We start from the raw sequence: 14,316 nt of genomic DNA on the forward strand, positions 1-14,316 counted from the left end.
TCGACTATTTCGTCAATAGCCGGGAGCGACTGTCCCTGCGCATGACTTCAAATCAAAACGAATTAAATTTGATTTAAATCCTCAAAACAGAGGACACAGAGAAGAAAGCTACATTTAACAATAGATGCAAAATTGAGTTTTACAGATTTACAGATTTACAAAAGTTTTAGTGCAATTGATACTGTTACCTTGTCAGGAAAAAATGAAACGATCTTAGGAAAAGTGGTCTCATATTTGCTGTCTTATGGATTTTCCCATGGCAATTCACTCACAATTTGTTTTCGTTCGATACATTGAGAAAGTATTGCAAATGTAGACAGTACATGTATATACATATTCCTATAAAGCATCTTTAGGCCTTAATAATTTTTCACCCTCTCCAAGGCCTTGCTTAGTGGATGGTATTTGCAATTGAGGCTGTCAGTAAATACATATGTGTATCGATAAACTATGAATATCAAAAGATGCGTAAAGTAACAATCTGTTTAAGATTTGGCGTTCAGCTACTTGTAATTTATCAAACCACTGATTACAGAGTATCAAGGGGATAAACCCTTAATAATTTCTTTTCATCTTGATTATTCTTGTACTTGTTAGGACATATGGCTTTCGCCGGTTGAAGCCAGGCTCTTCCACTTGTCGTGAGAAGACGTCATTATCAGTTCGGTCAAGCCCAACAAACCTGCACTACCCTTACACGTACGCTCTCGACCCTGGCTACGTCTTGTAGCTTGCCGTTCTCCCGTCAGCGCGACCACTACTAGACCATCCTTGCTTACTACGTTCCCTCGTCTTTTCCAACCATTTTGTTTCTCTGAACAGCAACCTGAAGCCATCGTGGTTCTTTCAACAGCAACCTGTAGCAAATGAATGAATGGATGATTGATTGGAGAATAACACCTAATCCAACACACTGATATAGCACAATATGTGGCCCAAATCGTGTTTTACACACAGCATGCATGATAGCACAAGTCCAGACAAAACACAGACACGTCGTTTGGCGTATACATTTACATGCATTACACTATTGCATGCATACCTACATACAACACTAGGGTACGTATATGCAAGACGAGATTAAATGGAATACAAATTTCGGCTAAGGACTGCAGTTAAGAAAAAAAACATATAACAATCGGAAACAAGAGAACAACTGAAGCAGGAGAACATATTTTGCTTAGGTACAGCCCATAAGAACAGCCAATAGGTTCAGGTATTCCTCATGATACATTCATTAGAGACATGGTCAACGTTACATATAGGAATCCACTGCATAAAATGTACGTTCAGAAAGATTACAATCCATCTTGCGATCACGTGTGGGATCAGTACTAGTGATAGCTTGATTGTTCTGTAATTTTGATATGAAGACGATATGAAACCGTGCATTGTGAGGCAGGGCTGTCTGAATAGTCTTTATCTTTGTATACTGGCGAACTATGGAACATTTCAATGAATGAATCTCTATAAACATACACGATAATAAGAGCTGCATATACAGTAAACAGAAACCAGTAGGCAACAACCAGTAGCTATATTCACACAAGAAATTTCTAGCAACTGGCGAAAGATAAGGAAAAGGGCTCATGAATAGTAAGAGGTAGTAATATAGTACTATGGAAGGAGAATGATCAAAGTCACCCTCTATTCATGTTCTTTTCTTGACTGTGGTGCAGGTAAAACTATCACCTCATTGCTTCTATCACACAGCTTTGATTTAAGTCACTCGTGGACTTCAGAAGATCAGAAGGTGTCTCATAACGGCCTTATTACTAGTATTAGGGAAACAAAGACGGCTGGTAATCATATATATATAACGAGAATATCTTGACTTGGGTCAATAACATTCTTGGCACTCCTAACGTCTGTTGATAGGGAACCGTCATTCAAATAAACCCTACGGTCCTATGATATGGCCCAGTCAAAATCTAAAAAGACAGCCGGTTTGAAGGGAAGCAGAACACGTTTCCGGCCTATGTGGATGTACGGGCCCCAAGGTGACTAGCTTCAACGCGGTAAAAATTTTTGCGCGGTGCACTTGAGAAATACGAAAATCGAATATGTTTGAGTTTAGGGTACAACCTACAAATAACAAACAAAAAACAAACAAAAAATCCTGTCGGCGTATCGGCTCCTTACGCCCACTTTGAAGGGGAGGGACCGGTTAATGGCCATGCGCACAAAGCCCAGTTTGCATTTTTTTTTTGTTACTGATTTTGAGAAGTTTTTCCCGGTGAAATCTTTGGTCAATTTCTGGCCATTTTTTCAGGCAGGGAGACCAGACATCTGTTAACTTTTCAAATCCAGAAAGAAATTGTGACCCTTGACATCTGTTGTGGTATAGAATTACATCTTTTGGTAAGGGGTTTTCCCCAACTAGACCAGTGTTTCCCAGCAGCAGGGGGTAAGGTCGTTGTTTGTTTACGTTCAAACAGGTCTTGTGCGTCAGAACGCAGGAGTCGAACCCCGGCTTTTTCCAAAAACGGCAACTAGACATATTTAGCTGTCCAGTGGGTGGAAGATTTTGGACATTGAAATACTGTTAAGTGTACTTTGAAGCCAGTTTTTGTTCCTTGTTTTGTACAGAATCCTATGGAAGTTTGTTTAGGTACTCCCTCCCCTGAAACATTGCTCTGCGAGAGGTCACTGAACTCCAGCCGACTGACCCCGTGAGGCGGTTGCACAAAATGGCGCTTTTATACACAAAGCGGAAAAGGCCCACTTTCCAAATCCTACAGTCTATAAGCCGATATATTTCTACACCACAGTTTACACATGGATGCCTCTCACATGCAGCGTTCTACCCAGTCTTTAAGAGTTTGGGCCGCACGGATAAAAACTGTGTTCTGCGACCTTTGAAGAGAAACAGTAATTCATCGTGTTGACCCTTAATCCCCCATTGAATTATAGGAATAGCAGTGGGCACGGCTTACTTCTTATAAGTTATATACAACTAGCATGGCACATAAAGATAGATGGGGCAACCAAACTAACCTTCGTGCACATCATTGTTTCTGGTAAAAACGCTAGATATCCCTTACAGCAAGTCTTCAAAAGGTCGACACCACTCCTAAATCTATAACAAATGGCAACAGTCTCAGTAAAATGCGACAAGAGAATGGCATCCATTGTTGAGAGTCGCCTGATCATGAACCGACGGAATACTACCGTTTTAGCAATGCTCAGTTGTTTTTCAAGATTTCTGAATGCCTGCGGAAATAGCAAGTTTCATGCGCAGATGAGAATGCCCCCTTACCATCCCATTCCTCCCCTCCCCTAAAATACGGTCACTCGATAAGATGGCCTCTCGGTACCCAACCTCGCGTGGTGCCGTGTATGATGTCAGCAATAAGTTAAACATACCTTCTCAGGAAAGGCATATTCCAAAGCAGACGTGCACAGCCACCGTAGTTGCCACAAATGAAAGTACCGTAGGCTGTAAACAGCGTTTGAATGAATGGGAGCCTCTTCTGGTGTCCGACTGTCCATACATTGGAACCATATGTGAATCATATGTCGCGAGTTCACCAAAGGGACTGTACATTATGTATATTAACACGGATGACAGTTGATTATGTCTATTCATGACATTGTATCTTAAATTGAAATATGTCCGTTTAAAGAACCTCATTGGTCTTTTGGCGGGATGAGCTTGAACCCGAAGCTCAGACCGCCGTAGAGAACAACTCTTCCTCACTCCCCCCAAGCATCTAATGAACTCTCTACTCAGAATCACATTCCTGTAAGGAATCCTCGGAATAGGCCAAACAAAGGTCACGAAGGGGTCGGTTATCTGTCGGTTTAAGTAGAATAAGTTACATTTCAAAGATATCTTTTGATTGTTAATCGTTTCTTTTTTTCTGCTTCTTTCACTCAACCAAGGACATTATATTGGATGACTATATAATGTCCTTGACTCAACTGACAAGGGTTGTTTCGGTCCGTCTGTTACGTGTCCCGTTTCCTGTCAGCGGCAGGCGGCCTAATCTCCCAGCAGATCTACACGATGCACACACCAGCCAGAGAAGCTCCTACGGTGCATTGTGTATAGAATTACTATAGAGTCTTCGGCCGCCGGACCAACATTAACGGTTGATCTCAGGGAAGTATATTCCAGCATCAGTATCCCGGTATCTTCGTGAGGACAAAAGCGGAAAACCAGACTTTATTGTAGATAAATAGTGTGCATTACCCCTTTACGTTAAATCTCCTAAAGACTTAAAGCAATTGAAAACTTACTATGGAGCCTCTTTCGTCCCAAGCAATTGAAAACTGACCATGGACACTTTTTAGAGCAAGGCAACTATCTTGGGTCAAGGAAGGCTGCCAATGCGCTTACAGCCCAGCCGTATGCTATTTTCCCATGGGGCAGGTCAACTTTCCTTGGCGGTTTAATTTATTTCGAGGGCCAGGGTAAAGGAGCCTGTGAGCCAGATGGTTTCTCGATTTGTACATGTACATAACTTGTCGAGTCTTCGGTCAGGTAGGATGCGCTTAAACCGTTCCTAAACAGTGTTTCTCTTCCCACCAACAGTACAAAACCCATGTCAAGCAAGGCAACGTGCTTTGTTGTGTAATTTCGAAATGACAAGGATAGCCGCTTGCATGCCTACAGCTAGAGCGGAGGATCCGTTACAAAGGGGGTCAGCTTTCCTTTGCGGTTTTCATTTCGAGGGCGCCTACGAGCCAGGCCACGGGCTTTAGGCTACGGTATTTATGTTGGGTAACCGCCGCGGTACATGTTTTCGCTCAAATGCTCCCGAAGACGGTTTCTTCCGTCGCTCACTCCGGAAATGCCCCCCCCCCCCTCATTAGCGGGGATGGTTTCTCGCTCAGACAGAGTTCGGTTCGGCTCTCCGAACGCCCCGCTCGTGCCTTCGGCACCGCTTCGGGTTTCGCTTGGAAGCTCGGCACGGGTGATCCCGTGAGTACTTCGTCACGATCGGAACTTCAGCAGCTATTCAACGACAATACCTTTGCCTACCACCTGTGGCAAGGCTAGGGTTTCTCGGTTTGTATACTGGTAACAGTGGGGGTTCAAGCGCCTCCAACTGACCAGTCTAACTGGTCGCGACCTTTTAGCCTAGGCGTGCGTGCCTGTGATCTGGGCTGCCGGTTTCGGCGTGGGTTCGAATCTCGGTTGGGTTCACTCGCTCCTTCGATTCGTTTCAAGACTGATATGCAAGACAATTGGGCTTGCTGGAAGACACCATCTCACGTACAAGTGTAAGATATTACCAGTCTGGCTAATTAATAATAATAGAATATTCGTAAGCTGTTTAGTGAGAGATAAAGAGGCCTAGAGTCTAGAGTCTGAGGGAGTCAGAGAACAGAGTCAGTACAAACGCCGTCCTGTGTGTAAGCCAGGAGGTTATAGGGCCTCTATAACTATTACTCTATAACCTCCTTGGCGTAAGTGCCTGTGGAATGTTTCCCGACTATGAACCAGCGCCTGTCTATGTGCCGAACCGCTGACTAAGTGAGTATATTAAAAGTACACAACGCAATGTCAGAATGTATGTAATGTCCTAGGAAATTCCCAGTGCCGACTGATGTTCTCGTGATTGTGTAAACTTGTGCCGTAACTTGTGTTTATTATTGTGTATGTCAATAAATATCATTCCCAGGACACAGAATCCAGTATCGAACCGTCTTTGCTTATTATACTTGTAGTAGTATAAATATAGCGTAAGGGTAAATTGTTACAGCGTTATCAGCGTCGACAGGCTATTCAAAATCCGTCGACAGCGAGAAACAAGATAGAAATTCCCCGGTACTATAAAGATGATATGAAAGGTGCTTATTTTTTACTTCAGTAAGCGTAAGTTTCGTTGTCTTACCACTGATGGTTCTATAGATCTATGACATGCATCTATCAAGACCTTGTTAGATAGGTAAACAGATAGAGAAGTATCATACAGATGGAGGAGTGGGGCGGGCTACAGTCCCTCGAGTTAGATCACAAGACTATGAACGATGTATCGATTTAAGTCCGAAAAATTCTGATGGCTAAAAATTCTGATGAACGTAATTTACTATACACAAAGCTATTATATAATTTCTCTCAATGGATTTAAACAGCAAGTTCATAGCCACCCGAGGACAACCTGCTTTGTAGGCCTCCCAGGCCGCGCCGGCGATTATGTTTAAAACTAATCGGGGTCTTTTGCTAGCCTCCGATGCAGACTCAACCCGGCTGTTTTCTTTTTCAAGTTATTGTTTTTATACTATTATATTTCTGTTCTTATTGCTGGCAATAAGAAAAAAATATAATAGTATAAAAACAATAACTTGAAAAAGAAAACGGCCGGGTTGAGTCTGCATCGGAGGCTAGTCTTTTGCTAGGGAACATTAGTAAATAAGCCGCCACTTGACGGGTTCTACACGGGTTCCTCGGCAAAAGACCCCGAAGTTGAAAAACGGGAATCAGCGCTCCCCTCAAACATTATCGCCGACGCCGCCGGGAAGGCCTTTTACAGTTACAGGGCCCTACTATGCTGGTCATGCCTGGCACGCTGGGGTGTCTTAGTAGAGAGATGAAGCTGTCAGTGCCAGCTTAAGGGACGCTAATGAGACAGCTCCATCTGTGTTTTTCCACCACGATGTCAAATAGAAAGACGCATTCTTCACATTTTTGGGTGAAAACGGAATATAGTCATAGGATTAAGTATATACAAATGAGATATCAAGCATTAACATGCTGTAGATGAACTTACTTTTGAACCTACGTCTAAGCTAGGTCCTCAAAACAATAGGTTTCTTGAATGATCTTCTAAACATTCATGCAACACTGCCTCCTGACCACCTTGCCTTATATTTTACCTCGTCATCGTCGAATTTGTAACCAGGAAGAACTAGATCGGAGGTCAAAACACACGTAACTTTCCAAGGAAAATATTCCTTGTCATATCTGTATGTGGGTCATATGACCTCAAATGTTGCCTGATTAGCCTGTACTTAACTTAAGGCGAAAAACGTAACAAGTCCATTTACCATCACGGATACCGCAACATCTTGGAGGGAAACCTGTGTTGTAACTAAGAAACAGACTTAATATAAATTTTATATAGATTATATTCCACATGATAGGAGGGCGGAGCCCCTGCCAGGCCTTCTGGAGGCTGACCGCAGGGCCACTCTCCTTTTAGCATGTGCTCCCTCAGGGAGCTCCCTGATTGGAAAAACACATCGTTCTCTACTCCTCTTTACTAGTGAGAATGGTACCAAATTAGGGCTGGATTGCAGACTGGAAGTATGATATGGCGGGCCTTCGATTCATTCTATGCAGGCCCAGGGTTTTACAAGCAAGAACACTATGAAAGCTTCCTTTGCAGTCCCTTTTGGCGGCTTTGCAATTTCGGACCGGGGGGGGGGGGGTATTGCGGACATCTTTTGATAATTTCTGGGGTTTGCATTGATAATGTTTTTGGAAAAGTTTGGGAGTACACCCTATCTGACCGATGATCACCGAAGACTCTTCTCTATTGCACAACAATTTTACAATATACAATGTATGGCGTCTACTGGTACTTTACTACAGCACACTTGGCTATATAATCTACCAAATGCAAGAGTGTATAGTATAGGATCATGAGCTTTCACACGCGTTGAAATAATTTATAGCATCTAGACATTCTTTGATACATGTTCCTACATGTATGTACACCATGCCGGGGCTGCTACAGGTCAATATCTACTTTTAGAAAAACTTGAAGATTATTCAACCAGGCTTGACTGTGACTGACATTCTGAACGGAGGGCCTAGGAGAATGTTAGAGCCAAGACGCTGGACTGTACACATCGAGAAACCATCTGGCTCACAGACTCCCTTACCCTATAGCTCTCGAAATCTAACCGCCAAGAAAAGCTGACCTGCCCCATGGGAATATATCATACGGCTGGTCTGTAGGCGCATTGTAGTTGCCTTGCTCCATAAATTGCCTATGGTCAGTTTTCAATTGCTTGGGACGAAAAAGGCAACGGCTGTTTAGAAAATAAATGGGTACCGGGCAGGGCGAATACAGGGCTAAGGTATTTCCAAATTCCAGTTGTTTCTTTTCAGACAAGTATAGTTTTACTTTACTTTCTAGATCTTTCAACGGCTCAGACTGGACCAGTCAGATCTAGTACTGAACCTGTCACTAACAGAGGATCACAGAGCTTTACATGTGTGTTTGGGGTTATTTGTACGTCTTTTTTTAAAATGGACCATTCACACCGTATACTTACAAGACTTACAACGTTCGGGATTTCTGTTTTTATCCTAATGAAGATATAACCAACCTGAACCTAGCCCTCGATTCGGCCGTCAATTCCAAGCCTTCGATTCTGCTGTCGATCAGATTTTGATTAATCGTAACTGTAGGTAGAGTAGAGTAGAGTAGAGTAGAATTTTCGGTCAGGTAGGAACTTACATGTCGTAAAATCCAGCTGTCCGGGGGTTTATGTCCCCTCCCCGCCGCTGGCCGGTCACGGGCCGGTGACTAGAACCGCGGTTAAAACAAACCAGGCTATAGGTAAACACAAGGACATTATAATGTCATAATGTCCTTGGTAAACAGCATCTACTCTCAAAGCAGAGGTTCGACTCAGGCAGGTTTTTGACGTGTTGTTAGGCTTCTTGGTCGGGCTTTCTATTTTGTTTTCCCTATGTTACCCGGCCATATAAAGAAAACTTGACGAAATAGAAAGCCCGACAAAAACGCCTAACAACACATCAAAAACCCACCTGGGCCGAACGTTTGCTTAGGAGAGTAAACATAACCTTGGACAGTAGGATTCTAAAAAGGACCAGAACAACCCTTTTTCAGTTGTATCGTTGAGTCAAGGAAGTGTTTTTCAAAAAGTTTGCAATTATATGTGTAAGTCTTTAGAAATTTAACGTAAAGGGGTAATGCACACTGTTTATCTACAATGAAGTCTGGTTTTCCGTTTTTGTCCTCACGAAGATACCGGAATACTGATGCTGGAATATACTTCCCTGAGATCAACCGTTACTGTTAGCCTGGTTGCCAGACCACTGCGCTACTGGCGCTCAGAATCCTTCGGCCGGGGAAGCAACTCGCGCCGCCGCCACAGACAGCACACGGCCCACTAATAGCGCGATAGATATCAGGGTTCGGCTGCCAAGCGCCCGGGTGCCAACTCTATCCCTACTACCAGGTCTTCCCCGGCCAAAAAGGCTTATCATCGCATCGCGCGAAAGGTCTGGTATCCAGGCTACGTTACTGTTGGTCCGGCGGCCGAAGACTCTTCAGTAATTCAATACACAATGCACCGTAGGAGCTTCTCTGGCTGGTGTGTGCATCGTGTAGATCTGCTGGGAGATAAGGCCGCCGGCGCTGACAGGAAACGGGACACGTAACAGACGGACCGAAACAACCCTTGTCAGTTGAGTCAAGGACATTATATAGTCGTCCTATATAATGTCCTTGGTTGAGTGAAAGAAGCAGAAAAAAAGAAACGATTAACAATCAAAAGATATCTTTGAAATGTAACTTATTCTACTTAAACCGACAGATAACCGACCCCTTCGTGACCTTTGTTTGGCCTATTCCGAGGATTCCTTACAGGAATGTGATTCTGAGTAGAGAGTTCATTAGATGCTTGGGGGGAGTGAGGAAGAGTTGTTCTCTACGGCGGTCTGAGCTTCGGGTTCAAGCTCATCCCGCCAAAAGACCAATGAGGTTCTTTAAACGGACATATTTCAATTTAAGATACAATGTCATGAATAGACATAATCAACTGTCATCCGTGTTAATACACATAATGTACAGTCCCTTTGGTGAACTCGCGACATATGATTCACATATGGTTCCAATGTATGGACAGTCGGACACCAGAAGAGGCTCCCATTCATTCAAACGCTGTTTACAGCCTACGGTACTTTCATTTGTGGCAACTACGGTGGCTGTGCATGTCTGCTTTGGAATATGCCTTTCCTGAGAAGGTATGTTTAACTTATTGCTGACATCCATACACGGCACCACGCGAGGTTGGGTACGGAGAGGCCATCTTATCGAGTGACCGTATTTTAGGGGAGGGGAGGAATGGGGTGGTAAGGGGGCATTCTCATCTGCGCATGAAACTTGCTATTTCCGCAGGCATTCAGAAATCTTGAAAAACAACTGAGCATTGCTAAAACGGTAGCATTCCGTCGGTTCATGATCAGGCGACTCTCAACAATGGATGCCATTCTCTTGTCGCATTTTACTGAGACTGTTGCCATTTGTTATAGATTTAGGAGTGGTGTCGACCTTTTGAAGACTTGCTGTAAGGGATATCTAGCGTTTTTTCCAGAAACAATGATGTGCACGAAGGTTAGTTTGGTTGCCCCATCTATCTTTATGTGCCATGCTAGTTGTATATAACTTATAAGAAGTAAGCCGTGCCCACTGCTATTCCTATAATTCAATGGGGGATTAAGGGTCAACACGATGAATTACTGTTTCTCTTCAAAGGTCGCAGAACACAGTTTTTATCCGTGACGCGGGTACAGAAAATAGTGCGGCCCAAACTCTTAAAGACTGGGTAGAACGCTGCATGTGAGAGGCATCCATGTGTAAACTGTGGTGTAGAAATATGTCGGCTTATAGACTGTAGGATTTGGAAAGTTGGCCTTTTCCGCCTTGTGTATAAAAGCGCCATTTTGTGCAACCGCCTCACGGGGTCAGTCGGCTGGAGTTCAGTGACCTCTCGCAGAGCAATGTTTCAGGGGAGGGAGTACCTAAACAAACTTCCATAGGATTCTGTACAAAACAAGGAACAAAAACTGGCTTCAAAGTACACTTAACAGTATTTCAATGTCCAAAATCTTCCACCCACTGGACAGCTAAATATGTCTAGTTGCCGTTTTTGGAAAAAGCCGGGGTTCGACTCCTGCGTTCTGACGCACAAGACGTGTTTGAACGTAAAGAAACAACGACCTTACCCCCTGCTGCTGGGAAACACTGGACTAGTTGGGGAAAACCCCTTACCAAAAGATGTAATTCTATAACACAACAGATGTCAAGGGTCACAATTTCTTTCTGGATTTGAAAAGTTAACAGTTGTCTGGTCTCCCTGCCTGAAGTGGGCGTAAGGAGCCGATACGCCGACAGGATTTTTTGTTTTTGTTTGTTATTTGTAGGTTGTACCCTAAACTCAAACATATTCGTTTTTCGTATTTCTCAAGTGCACCGCGCAAAAATTTTTACCGCGTTGAAGCTAGTCACCTTGGGGCCCGTACATCCACATAGGCCGGAAACGTGTTCTGCTTCCCTTCAAACCGGCTGTCTTTTTAGATTTTGACTGGGCCATATCATAGGACCGTAGGGTTTATTTGAATGACGGTTCCCTATCAACAGACGTTAGGAGTGCCAAGAATGTTATTGACCCAAGTCAATATATTCTCGTTATATATATATGATCACCAGCCGTCTTTGTTTCCCTAATACTAGTAATTAGGCCGTTATGAGACACCTTCTGACCTTCTGAAGTCCGCGAGGGACTTAAGTCAAAGCTGTTTGATAGAAGCAATGAGGTGATAGTTTTACCTGCACCACAGTCAAGGAACGAACATAAATAGAGGGTGTCTTTGATCATTCTCCTTCCATATTACTAAATTACTACCTCTTACTATTCATGAGCCCTTTTCCTTATCTTTTGCGAATTGCTAGAAATTTCTCGTGTGAATATAGCTACTGGTTGTTGCCTACTGGTTTCTGTTTACTGTATATGCAGCTCTTATTATCGTGTATGTTTATAGAGATTCATTCATTAAAATGTTCCATAGTTCGCCAGTATACAAAGATAAAGACTATTCAGACAGCCCTGCCTCACAATGCAAGGTTTCATATCGTCTTCATATCGAAATTACAGCACAATCAAGCTATCACTAGTACTGATCCCACACGTGATCGCAAGATGGATTGTAATCTTTCTGAACGTACATTTTATGCAGTGGATTCCTATATGTAACGTTGACCATGTCTCTAATGAATGTATCATGAGGAATACCTGAACCTATTGGCTGTTCTTATGGGCTGTGCCTAAGCAGAATATGTTCTCCTGCTTCAGTTGTTCTCTTGTTTCCGATTGTTATATGTTTTTTTTTTCTTAACTGCAGTCCTTAGCCGAAATTTGTATTCCATTTAATCTCGTCTTGCATATACGTACCCTAGTGTTGTATGTAGGTATGCATGCAATAGTGTAATGCATGTAAATGTATACGCCAAACGACGTGTCTGTGTTTTGTCTGGACTTGTGCTATCAGGCATGCTGTGTGTAAAACACGATTTGGGCCACATATTGTGCTATATCAGTGTGTTGGATTAGGTGTTATTCTCCAATCAATCATCCATTCATTCATTTGCTACAGGTTGCTGTTGAAAGAACCACGATGGCTTCAGGTTGCTGTTCAGAGAAACAAAATGGTTGGAAGAACGAGGGAACGTAGTAAGCAAGGATTGTCTAGTAGTGGTCGCGCTGACGGGAGAACGGCAAGCTACAAGACGTAGCCAGGGTCGAGAGCGTACGTGTAAGGGTAGTGCAGGTTTGTTGGGCTTGACCGAACTGATAATGACGTCTTCTTACGACAAGTGGAAGAGCCTGGCTTCAACCGGCGAAAGCCATATGTCCTAACAAGTACAAGAATAATCAAGATGAAAAGAAATTATTAAGGGTTTATCCCCTTGATACTCTGTAATCAGTGGTTTGATAAATTACAAGTAGCTGAACGTCAAACCTTAACAGATTGTTACTTTACGCATCTTTTGATATTCATAGTTTATCGATACACATATGTATTTACTGACAGCCTCAATTGCAAATACCATCCACTAAGCAAGGCCTTGGAGAGGGTGAAAAATTATTAAGGCCTAAAGATGCTTTATAGGAATATGTATATACATGTACTGTCTACATTTGCAATACTTTCTCAATGTATCGAACGAAAACAAATTGTGAGTGAATTGCCATGGGAAAATCCATAAGACAGCAAATATGAGACCACTTTTCCTTAGATCGTTTCATTTTTTCCTGACAAGGTAACAGTATCAATTGCACTAAAACTTTTGTAAATCTGTAAAACTCAATTTTGCATCTATTGTTAAATGTAGCTTTCTTCTCTGTGTCCTCTGTTTTGAGGATTTAAATCAAATTTAATTCGTTTTGATTTGAAGTCATGCGCAGGGACAGTCGCTCCCGGCTATTGACGAAATAGTCGACGTCGGCCCGTTCTCCCGGAAGGGCAATCGCCACACTTACTGGAAGAACAGCCGCTCCCAGCTACCGGCCGTGCAATTATCTTCAGCTACCGGCCGGGAAATTTCCCTCATCTACCGACAGGGCAACTGCCTTCATCTACCAGACGGGCAACTGCCCTGAGCTACCAGCCGGGCAACTGCCCTGAGCTACCAGCCGGGCAACTGCCCGGTGCTACCAGCCGGGCAACTGCCCTGAGGTACCGGCCGGGCAACTGCCCTGAGCTACCCCCCGGGCAACTGCCCTGAGCTACCGGCCGGGCAACTGCCCTGAGGTTTCGGCCGGGCAACTGCCCTGAGGTACCAGCCGGGCAACTGCCCTGAGGTACCGGCCGGGCAACTGCCCTGAGGTACCGGCCGGGCAACTGCCCTGAGGTACCAGCCGGGCAACTGCCCTGAGGTACCGGCCGGGCAACTGCCCTGAGGTACCGGCCGGGCAACTGCCCTGTGCTAGCTGCTGGCCGGGCAACTGCCCTGAGCTACCATTCAAAATGATGAAATCAAGACGAGACGGCTGAATAATACAAATATTGGTCAGGGCAATCGCCCCCACTAGTCAGACATTTCAGAAAATAAGTGTCGTTAAAAGACAAATACTTGTACAAGATGACGTGATTTTTTGAAAAGTTCAACCCTCAATTTTCGAATTTTCAAGGAAAAAAAGAGGAATAAAATGGATTTTCCCTTATTATTTTGGATTCTGTTAGTATATCATCTAGTTCATAGTTCATCCAGTTGACAGTATGCGTGTCGGTTAGGATTCACAGTTATAGTTTAGAATGCATCAGATACGTATAAAAGGTATGTTCACTCTCCCACCTACATACATGTATGTTCACTCTTTCACCTAGGGTGCCCTAACATGTCACGTTTTTTACGCGCTCGAACTCACGGCTACATCTCTGGTTGCCAGAGAGTGGTCAGGTTTTTATAAATGAATTTTGAACACATTCATCTCAAGAACATACTTGGACACAAAATGAATTCATACTGTTCATGGGCCCTTCACGCTCCGCGTTACAAGCTGAAAATGCTGTGAGATGTTTTCGCGAATGTTCGTTCTGATTTAGTG

General features: G+C 43.6%; 2 long non-coding RNA genes across 2 annotated transcripts; one reads left to right on the forward strand and one right to left on the reverse strand.

Moving 5' to 3' along the window:
• Positions 1 to 213: 213 nt before the first annotated feature.
• On the reverse strand, positions 214 to 3,523 carry LOC136429607 (uncharacterized). The gene is made up of 2 exons (XR_010754774.1): positions 3,367 to 3,523; positions 214 to 857 (listed from the first exon to the last, which is right to left on the reverse strand). It is a non-coding gene; the product is annotated as an uncharacterized lncRNA (long non-coding RNA).
• Positions 3,524 to 9,806: 6,283 nt separating this feature from the next.
• LOC136429608 (uncharacterized) lies at positions 9,807 to 12,423 on the forward strand. The gene is made up of 3 exons (XR_010754775.1): positions 9,807 to 9,952; positions 10,241 to 10,322; positions 12,362 to 12,423. It is a non-coding gene; the product is annotated as an uncharacterized lncRNA (long non-coding RNA).
• Positions 12,424 to 14,316: the final 1,893 nt, after the last annotated feature.

Source organism: Branchiostoma lanceolatum, chromosome 3 (genome assembly GCF_035083965.1).
Source record: "Branchiostoma lanceolatum isolate klBraLanc5 chromosome 3, klBraLanc5.hap2, whole genome shotgun sequence".
Classification (NCBI taxonomy): Eukaryota; Metazoa; Chordata; class Leptocardii; order Amphioxiformes; family Branchiostomatidae; genus Branchiostoma; species Branchiostoma lanceolatum.